The sequence below is a fragment of the Argopecten irradians genome, chromosome 2 (assembly GCF_041381155.1).
Source record: "Argopecten irradians isolate NY chromosome 2, Ai_NY, whole genome shotgun sequence".
Lineage (NCBI taxonomy): Eukaryota > Metazoa > Mollusca > Bivalvia > Pectinida > Pectinidae > Argopecten > Argopecten irradians.
Genome location: NC_091135.1, coordinates 65,405,176 through 65,416,437, shown reverse-complemented (window position 1 = coordinate 65,416,437; position 11,262 = coordinate 65,405,176). Strand labels below are relative to the sequence as shown.

Here is an 11,262-nt window from a genome sequence, read left to right as displayed (position 1 = left end):
ATTTAGTCGCCTCTTACTGCATATTACATCGTTATCTGTCCTTGCAGGTAGCTATTGATTGTGACGTCATGCGTTTGCATATTTTCGGAATAGCGCCCTCGAAATGATGACGTCACAATGGATACCTACCCGCAACGTAATATGCAAAGACGAAATAGGGGCAGCAGGTACAATTGGAAGAACAGAATAATAATACTAAGTTTAGTCGCCTTTATAACAAATTTAATAGGGACAGCAGGTTCAGTTCTAACATGTCGCACTGTTGCCTTACGACAAACTTGACAATAGACTAAATTGCGTCGTGAAAGTCGGATTTGCTTTGTTACACCGGTAGAATCATTAGATCGTTAGAACACCAATTTGTTACTAGATCTACTAAAAGAACAGCAAACTTATCCAAGGTCGTTGTTTAATTCCACAAGACCTGTTGTATCGAGAAAATTGTTGGCCCCAATTAAACCAATAAAATTTCAAACTTTGTTTTACTATATTGATAAACATAACGAACACGCGACCGTCCAGCACGCGGACGCAAACCAGACAACCACATCTATAGCCTATTAGTCCAAACTCATAGGTACGTTATTAAATATAGAAATGAAACATGATATTACTACAGACTAGTATTTCTTTAATGAATCATGAATTTACACTTAATGCAATTTGATAAACAATACAAAATCTAAATGTTCTAGGGCACATCTGGGCCATTTAACATGAAACTGAGGTAATACGATATACGGGATACATATATATCTAACGTCCATTTTCAATGTCCCACTTCCGAAATATAAGTCAGTTTTTATTTCACTCGAACGATTCTATGCAAAAAGAACGTGATTTTGACGCGATAAGTTCACGAAGTGTACCTATTTCATCACGTGATAATACTTTCAATTTTTATTGGATCCGAATGAGACAGGAACTGACCAATCGGAGTGAGCCTTTGAAAGGCATATAGGAAATTAATTGGCACCAGATTGCTAAAAGACAAAAGACATTTGGATATAAAATACATATACAAATATTTATAGATACATGCGTAATGAAGTTAATGCTGTTATTTTAAATAACGACAAATACAAAATAATGTCGCTCATTACCTTAAGATGTACAATGTGTCGTGAGATTACAGTAAAGGAATTAATTTAAATCTTTCATTCAATATGAGAGTAAAATGAAGTTCATCGTATAACATGCATAGATATCTTATAATAGTCATTGTAAAATAACTGATTGAATTCATACGTGTAAAGTTAACACTTAAATCATTCCCCCGTAAGCACCTTTAAAATAACTTCACAAAGAAAGACCACTTAAAACGCATAAAATATAAAAAAATGTTTGAAATAATGAAAACAGGAAACATTTTGCCATTTTTGAACATAAGAAACGTTTTCAATTTTTTGTACATTGTGTATAAAATGTCGGCTTGTATATTTATTACACATAACTCCCATTCCAACCGCTCGGAAAGCGAATTGGCTTTCAAATATGTTCCATTTACAAAAATATTACAAAGATTAAACACGATAAATATTGGATAATTAAAAATTCACAATGCTTTATACATGTACATTAAAACACCAGACAGATTGAACTATTTCTTTTGATACATTTTTATGTCTTTGATACCCTGTCGAATGTCTTTGAAATCATTTGAACAAATAATGTTTATCATGAATAATTGATATTATATTTAAGATGCTGTTACATTCAATCAATTTGTCACAATTAGCAATTTTCTTACATATTCAGCAAGGAAATATGAACACCTCATTTTGTTGTTAAAAAAAGATTCATGAACACCTAATTGAGATGTATACAAAAATATATACCTTCGTCCTCACCATCATATGAGTATTCTCCGTCTGGAACTAAGAGTATTCTTGAATCAGATCATTTGTTGAGCTGATCTAGGGCTCGTGGACTCTTGATCTGTGATCACTTACTCGGTTGCAGCAGGTTTGCCGTCAATGAGGGGCTACCGAAGAAAGGACGCTTCATTGTTGTGGAGGATTCGTAAAACATTTAAAATCTTATTCCTCGATTTCCCGAGAAACAACCACATAGATATTTTTAGAAACTAATTGAAATCATTTACAATAATTTATGATGGAATTATTTCATGAGATGTTTTTTTTTCAGATTGTTTTCCCGTAATACAAAATCATGTAAATTATCTATACTAAGGAAATTTATTAATATAATATCTGGTTAAATATATGTTGACGTTTATTGTTCAGGCATAAATGAAACGGTCACATGTCTGGAGGGTAGTATTCCCCATGATAAGCATTGCATTTTTGCAGCATTGCACCACAACATTGCACCACGACACACGTCCTATATTACATATAGGTGACGCATTCATTTACCATTACATAAACAATTAGTATAATATTATCATTAGCATAACTTTGCTTCGTCATTCTTTAAAACGCCATTTTGCCCTCAACGTTTTTACGTTTGACTAGAGACACATGTGGGATGAGGATTTGTAGGTATAAACAGACTGGATTGCCAGCTGTAGATTTCCAACTCTCCGCCAGACTTCGCTTAAGTCCTGTTCAATCAGACTCTGTCGACTTCGGTTTCTTTAATGCGATGTATCAAGCTTCTGGCTGAACAAGACTACTGGTATTAATGAGCGTAATCTAGCGAACACAAATGGAATTATGGTAGTTTTAGACAATCCAGTGTATTTGCACCTGAATATCCTCTATCCTTACATTCAAATAACATTTGGTTTAAAATTTCATGTAATCGGATAAATCTTTTAAAACTCAACTACAGAAGTAGAGCAAAATGGTACCTTAAAGAATGACACCCTCTATTGATTATTAATAAATTCTAGATTTCAACAAATCAGAATAAAGCAGTATTTATTCTGCTCCGTTTGGCTGTTTCACCTCATCATCTTGGACTTCAGCTTGTGCAGCCTCCACATCAGCTTCTGGTTCTGGCTCTGCTTCTTTCTTTGTCTCGATCTCGATAATCTCGACCTTCTCATCAGAGGCTGGCTTCTCCTTTGGTTTACGGCTTCTGATTAGGAACTTTCTTGTTCGGGTGAATGTGGCACCAGCGGAAAAGAGGTATTCATACAAGACGGCGGCTAGGAATCCTCCGACGAGGGGTCCAATCCAGAATACCTAAAACGACAAAACATCAGAAATTATAAAGAAGTGATATCATACTTACTTAACAATGGCTCACTTCCTATTTAAACATCTAGCAAACGTTTTTATTTTATTTTATACTGGCGGGTCGGGAAAAGTTCTGTAAAAGAAAAGAAACAGAAAAAACATCCTTTGTGACTTCTAAGGTAAATTGCATCTCCTTGGGTTGAGAAACAGCTCATACACAGGATAGTATATCACTTTGAATACTGTCTTATCACTTTATAATTAAATGCTATCTGCGTTTTCAACTACTGTAATTTCCATGTTTAAATAATGGCATATTCTCTACATGCTACTAGTAGCATATCTTAATGACTACGATTTCATGACACGATCTGGTTAACGCCCGAGTTTCCACAACTAAATACCACATCTGTCCTAGGAGCACTAGTACCCACGCGTATCATAGCGTTGACCGCTATCACACTCTCTCTCTCCCCGTCTCTTCACTCACCGTAATTATATGTTTATTTTGTTCCGCTTTGTTGCCTTCTTTACATCTTTATTCCCCAATAATATAAAATTGCAGCTTATCTTTACCACACAAAGCTACAAAGGCATTGACCCAGAACAACAGTAAGGCTCCAAAGTTTACCACGGACCACACCGAATTATTCCTTTTGAAATAAAATCTCGTTATTTTGCCTGGGACGGCGACATGTTGAACTCCAAATGTGGTTCTTTATTACTCTCTAATTTATTTGTGTTCGTTGACATTCAAGTTATGTAAATTGGCGTAGACTCGCTTTACACTCCTGGGCTTAAACTCTTGTCTTTGTTATACATTGTTTTGCGACGGAATAAAATACAAATACAAAATATGGTAAGAAGGAAGTAATTCCAATATTGGCAGCATTTCAAGTCGGTACTTTTATTTGTGTTTACATCATTCCATTATTGGCAAAAAATAACTGACTTTTGGTCTATCCATCAAGCGGTTCCCGAGATGTTTTGAAATAAGAGATTTGTTTATAAGTAAAGCAGTACACACGATTAACCACATATTTTAAACGATCAAGTAACCTTAGCTAGCAGGATAGAAATATCGTAATGCTATCGAACGATAGACACTATTCATGTTTTACCACTGTCTGATAAACTAAAGTCACTAATCAGTTTTCATATGCCCTTTCATCTGTTTAGAAAACGAACTGAATTTAAACATGTCCAGAAATTGCATCATTTCGAAACTTCACGCACACAGGTCCTGGGAATACACACGTAGATTTATCACTGGTTCTTTAGAAGACGTGTATATAACCCCTAGACCTTTAAAGTGCCACTACAAGATCTTTGTACCGATATAACATTACATGTCAAGGACCTCAAATCTACTCGTACACTAATGATAGCAGCATCTTTGGGAGCGATTTACAGCAAAGTATCGTAAATATGAGGATATCATCATTAAATCAAGTATATAAACAGTTTATCCTTCGATGGAGCGAAAGGTTAAGTCAGTTATTTTTGTAAACAGTTTGATATATTCATGAATGTAGAAATAATTAGAGAAGAACCGTACTATTGCCAGAACTTGTAATATGTGTTATGGTATTTCTCTACACTTACTATCAAACAGATAAAGCGTTGACATTTTCTGTGTTTTTATGTATTTTCCCAATGATGGAAAGGCCCATGTAAATTGATACAAAAAGTGACTGTTCGCCACGTTTCTGTAATTGGGAAATCCTTTATCCTCATGTACTGTACATGATTAATGGTAATGCTATACTTGTTATAGTACGGGTACGAATTAACTACTCCTACCACAATTTACCCCCAAAACCAGCACAGACGTGGGAATGGCAATGACAATGACTGTATTCTCATAAAACATACAAATACTATTTGGCTGACGTCCGTCAAAGTTGATTTGGGCATGGAATATTGTATTTCACCAAACTGAATCGTTTTTAATGATAAATATCTCATTACAGCAAGCAGAATAGTGATACAAATTAGGGAACATGTCTTATAAGAAATAAAGTATAACGCTACGTCGAAGACCTACGTAACATATACTTGGTTGACGGACACCTAAGTGTTTTATAACGTAAAAATACTTTTAAACTCAGAATGGGAAACGCCTTTACTGTACTACTTCAAGTGGGTGTTTAGCTTCTGTTACAGGTTTGACCTGATTCTAGTTTTAAAGCTAATGGCTTGTACCCCAACCTCCGCGGCTGCGGGGAATAGTTTATCACGACAGCCACTTAACTGAGAAAAACTGATTAGAATTTCCGAATGTCGGGAGGGGGCCGAGACCTCTGTCTTAGTTCCTAACAGTGGTAATCCCTTGCAGCAAGGGGGTCGGCAGCTTCACTAAACCTGTCTTTTCTTAGTCATCTTCAAACTGCATATATAACCAGTCAAAATGTAAAAAAAAAATCATAAAAAATAATTCAAATGAATATATTATTGAGAAATAAAGCAGCACTTGTCTTTTTATTTTATTTTTATTGATATAGATAAAGGGCTTTTCAAATACTATATAATAATAAGATAACGTCTACGTTGCGAAAGCTGACTGAACATCATAAAAAATATTTTGGTCTCTAATGTTTTCTATGTAAATTCAGACCCGATGGGATGGCCTTTGGTTTCCTTGCGGGTCGAATGTAATATTTCTTTGACTTTAGTTTTTCACGCTTTCAACGCGTGCAGTAAGGCTGTCCGTTAACTACCTTACTGTTTCTTAAAAACTTCAATTAATACAGACTCCGACATAACATAAACACTTATCACACGACATCCGCTAAATATCAAGCTTCAGATACATAGAACAGTTAATGGTATAGGGGTGACTTCAGATCTTGATAAACTGTCTTTTAGATGATTTTTTTTATCACTTTAAAAACGTTGCCCACATTTTATGTTCATAATCAAGCGTGAATGCTTTCCTCCATATCGCCTCGACCTTTTAACTGCGGCTGCTTTAAATAGCTAGCACTACTAACGTTGTAGTTGTCTTTTGTCTATTAGCATTCCGCGACTTGCATCAAATCAGCTGGCGAAGCACGAGCTGATATTTCAAAATATGTTACGGCTCTTCTGATTGGCTCTTTTAAACGATGGCGTTACTTTCAAAAACTATTTCGACCTCATGCAGGTTTTCAACTTTACAGATGTTCTTAATCGTTAAAAAACAAAGACGTCAAAAGTATTTTATCTCTGCTTGGCGAATGTGTTCCGCACTCTGACACCTGTTTTAACTATGCAGATGAGTTTAAATTTCGAGTTTTTCCCATGCTGGTTTTTTTCTATGACGATCCATTTAACTATCATGAAAAATCCAGAAATACATATTCAATTACAATTTGTCCCCTCAAGCCTCTGGTTTAAGTGGAAGCAACTATCCGAACGTTCGTTGTGCTTCTCTGACTTGACCTAGATTCGCACTGCATGCTTGAGTTACGTTAGGGCTAAAACAAGTGAGATAATTTGAGGATCTGATTCAACAAAAACAGGCCACGTAAGAATGTTTTACACGGTGGAATTCGTTCGGGTTTAATTCAACATGGTCGAGGTGATTGCGTACATTCACTTAACCCAGGAGATTGTCTAAATCATTGTTGACGCTTAGGAAGATACTAAACGACGTATACATAGAAACGCGGCCCTAGGTTTATGTATCTATTTAGAGCTTTAATCCCAAAGTAACTAAAATAAATCAGGACAAATAGGAATGTTTGCTTTATCATTCTTTCTTCTGGTGAACAGACTGTTCAGTAACCTATCAAAACTGTTTCATATGTCGCTTAAACCTGTACGGAAAAGTATGACGACTCTCCCTACAAACATTTAGGATTGGACCAGATGTCTTAGTAGAGTAAGCGTCCTGAGTTATTTTCATTGATTCATCAATGACCATTTCAATGTAATTCTATATCAAACAAGGCTCAGCTAAAGTGTTCAATAGCGGTTGAGGACAATGCTGACAGTGAAGGGCCACATATTTTATTGATGTCTTTCATTGGACAGCATTATAATATATATTGTATAATATATATAATATATATATATATAATTTTTAATATATATTTATATTAATTTCAGCTTACCCAGTGGTTTTCCCATTTACCAGTAACGACTGCCGGGCCGAAACTTCTGGCGGGGTTCAAACTGCATCCGGTATATTGGATCTGGAAGCGAAGAAAATTGGAAATAATGACTTATTTATGCATTTTATAATATCATCCGTAACATATTAGGTCTTGATATATTAGTCTAGTTAATACACATTACACATGTGGTAAAATGACATTATCTAAAGGCGAATGGGAGGGGTTAATAATCACTCACAACAATGCTTTTCTAACTAATCACATATTACCATTTTGACAAGTTTCTTGGTATGGAAAACCAGAAAATTACTCTCTTTATCTAGGGAGAACCGATGGTTCGTTGGTTGATTTGGCTTTTAAGAGCTAAGGTCAGTAAAGGACAGCCTTCCCTGTATGTAATATGTTGCTAGTGTTTATGTTGTGGGAGGCTGCGGTATACTTTACATCTGTTACTCAGCTTCCGGGTGATATTTATTGTCAATTTTTACAGAACACAAATATACGCTGTATGTTATCTTAAATTGAAATGAATGAAGAGAATGAAGACTTTGAAATGAATGAAGGGAATGAAAACTATCACTTTTATTTTTTTCAGTTATTTGTCTTAAAATGCTTTTAAAAAACTGTGTTCCCCATGCCGTGATTTCGGTGAGTGGTTTGGACTGGTAATTGATAATGGCAGGCTAATTCTGTTTGGTATGAAATGGTGTTGTCAATGATTAAAATTCCGCTATCATGTTTTATATTCGGACACACTTTACTACAGAGCCTATTTATCAAAGTATATGTCTAGTTACGACAAGTAAAACAATCTATCTAACTAGAATAACATTTGTTTAAATTATGTTTTAATATGATTAAAATTCACACCAGGTACGGTCCAGACCTCATTTTGTCATGAAGTGTGTATAATATATAAACAAATATATTAAACTAATGAAGATTTGGTTGTAAAGCCTCATCCTAATAAATGTACAAACCTTTTCAACTTTATTCTGCTTAATTCGTGCGCTTATATAAACGTTATCGTCCTTTATCAATTTCCTTCATAAACTTTTAATACTTTACAATTGATAACCATTGATAAAAAAGGATTCGAAAAAGTTTCATAAGTCCTTTATGCTTCACATGACTGCAACAGCTTGCGTTGAGCAGCAATTTGATTTAAGTGATTTGGGTATCGTATAATACAATAATAGATACCATACAAAGGCCGAGTGTTATTGTGAGGTGGGAAAGGGGATGAAAATCGTAAACATCAGTTTGAATAGGACGCCGGAAGAGCAGAAGAAATATTAGCGTCCTGGGGTGTGGCGCTTTCACAATCCAAACCAGCCAATCAGATTGCGCGTTACAAATATCTAGTGGCAACTACGGATGTTGGCAGTTGCACAGAAGCCATTGTCCACTGAGCGCGTTATCTGTAATTATGTTAATTAACCTCGCGGGGTCCTCGCTTAGCCCTAAGTCTAACCGCCACAGTTTAAATGTGTGGCATTTTAATTTACACGCTCATGGCTTCTGGCTTCCAAGTTCTCCTCTTAACATCAATGAAGAGAGAATTGACAATAGCGTCGTTTGGCGGGAGAGTATCGGACAAAACGCATGTCAAGAAATCATTAAATTATCATAATAAAATAGATGACGAGAGTGAAATCAAACAAGTTCGCCAATAACAAAGAAAAATTCGTATTGTACAGGACTGGGTCTAACGTTTGGAAGGGAGAAATTATCGACATAAATAGCGCTAATATAGAGTTACTGTATACTTAACCACTGTTATGGAAACTTAACATTGAGTTACTATACTTATGATAAAGAAAGTATGTCATTATAATACCACGTTACTCTCCGTATATTGACTAATATTTTCTGTCCTAATATATATGTAAAAGTATGACTACTAACAACTTATCATTTTACCGTCTCATCATTACTTTCACTTTCATTTCGTTGTTATGTAGTTTTTATGGTTTCGTAATGAAGGACATAACGTCGCAAAATTTGCATTGGTAATTCAATTAATTCATTCATATAAAAAGAAACCGTTATTAATCTAATCCAATCAAGATAATTAATTCCAACTTGTTTTGACCTAATGTTTACGTTACATCGTCCACGAGCTTTGAGAATAACGAGTAAAGAATCAGTTATTCAATGAAATTAAATGTCAAATTTGTAATGAAAATGAAACATCAGTTTTCAAGAGGTATTTTTATAAAAAAAGTGAAAAATGGTTGAGAAAAAAACACTTATGGCTACCAAATGTCCAGCTACAACTGCAAGTTTTCAAGGGGGCTGAGTTCAAACTCGTTCCTATCACTGTCAAATGTAATACAGTGAAAACCAAACGAATGTAATCATAAGCTCCACACCGAAACCCTGGGCATCTGTGACTTCGCCTTTTAGGCGTTTACTCCAAGTGATCCCTGAGTGGACATGGGGGTGAGGCCGTAAAGAATTCCGGCTCCTACCATCGCCCCCAGGATTTGGGCCACAATGTACATAAGTCCACGTACAATGCTGACCCTTCGCGTGACAAGGGCTTCAAGTGTGACAGCGGGGTTGAGATATGTCCCCCGCTAATGTGACCAATGGCCCAAACCATTGTTCCAACTATTAAACCGAAGGTGAGGAGATCTGTACAGTGGAAGGGGGTAATGCTAAAATGTCTGTACCCGAGACACCCCCTGTGGCCTAGCTGGGGTAGGGTCAGCGCCACACCCGAAAAACACCAGGAACATTAGTTCCCACCAACTCGGCAGCCACGGAGCGCCATAGATTAGGGGCTAGTAAGATCCTCCAAATTCTCCTGCATGATTTTCCACATGGTCCGGCAACCAAAATCCTTATGATACTAGGCATTTGTGTTTGCTACTGCGACCACGCGGGCTTCCCGCTACAACTTCTTATAGTTTGGAAATTTAATTTTCTCATGCACGTTCACTACGCTAAACGCGTTTTGACAACACGCTTTTTGGCACTGGTATTGGTCTGAGAGGTCTCCTGTTTCCCAAAACAACCGCGGTAAATCCACGCCCAATTTACTACAGAAAGATAAGGAATGCGGTCCGTTTGGTAAACGCTGACAGAAACAAAATCCTAGTCAAACACTACCAACTTGTCTCGCGTAAAATTCGAATGTTACAGCTTAGTCGTACTCCACACAATAGATAGACGTTTAGGATTACAGCTTCTTTGGGCTAACATACACAGATAGTAAGCCTTCATCACATCTGCTGAATTTATATGTGTGGGCCGGGCCGTAAGCAGCGGAAATATCAAAACTACTGACCCTAGTTCTGATACAATCCTATCAAACACCGCCTAACCAACGTACATTAATCTGACATGCACAAATAAATTAACATATTACGCATGATAACATAAATACCGTAATGACGACGAATTTTAAATATGTTTACATTGGTAAAGGTTGAGATGTTTTCGTTTGATATTTTACAATGGTTTTAACACTTAATCTTGTGACATTACTTGTTTGTTAGGCGTTCACAGCTGGAATGATTGACACGCGAAAATGCATGTGCGGATACACACAGTTACTGAACTAGAAATAAGACTTAAACGATATCACTATTGTAAGATAAGCTTGAAAACTTTGTAAGAAACTTTTCCACAAACTGATATTATTACAAATACCACTGAATAAGAGACAATAGTTATTACTAACTGTACACCGATTTATTTATCGCGTGTACATTATTTCCCGTCTTCGTTATTTTCCTAGGAAAATACATATATTCGCGGGCTCTTACTGACAATCGTGCATTTCCTATATACGTTTAAAAAAATAATCGCGAAATATTTGAATTCGCGTTCGAGCTTCAAAGCATGCTAAAAAATAAAACGTTTTACAGATGTCGTCAAACGAAAGGTTTTTCCTTACTTATTGCGCACTACAGTAAATGTCATTATCATTTATTGATACAAAAACAGCTGAAAATACGGAGTTGGCTACAAGGTTTATAACATGCATTAAATGGTTCTAAACACGT

General features: G+C 36.0%; 1 pseudogene across 1 annotated transcript; it reads right to left on the bottom strand.

Annotated features, from left to right (window-relative positions):
* Nucleotides 1-610: 610 nt before the first annotated feature.
* Nucleotides 611-10,076, bottom strand: LOC138316795 (aquaporin AQPAe.a-like; annotated as a pseudogene). The gene is made up of 4 exons (XR_011207661.1): nucleotides 9,497-10,076; nucleotides 7,244-7,324; nucleotides 2,913-3,152; nucleotides 611-1,984 (listed from the first exon to the last, which is right to left on the bottom strand). The product of XR_011207661.1 is annotated as an aquaporin AQPAe.a-like (transcript).
* Between the last annotated feature and the right edge of the window lie 1,186 nt (nucleotides 10,077-11,262).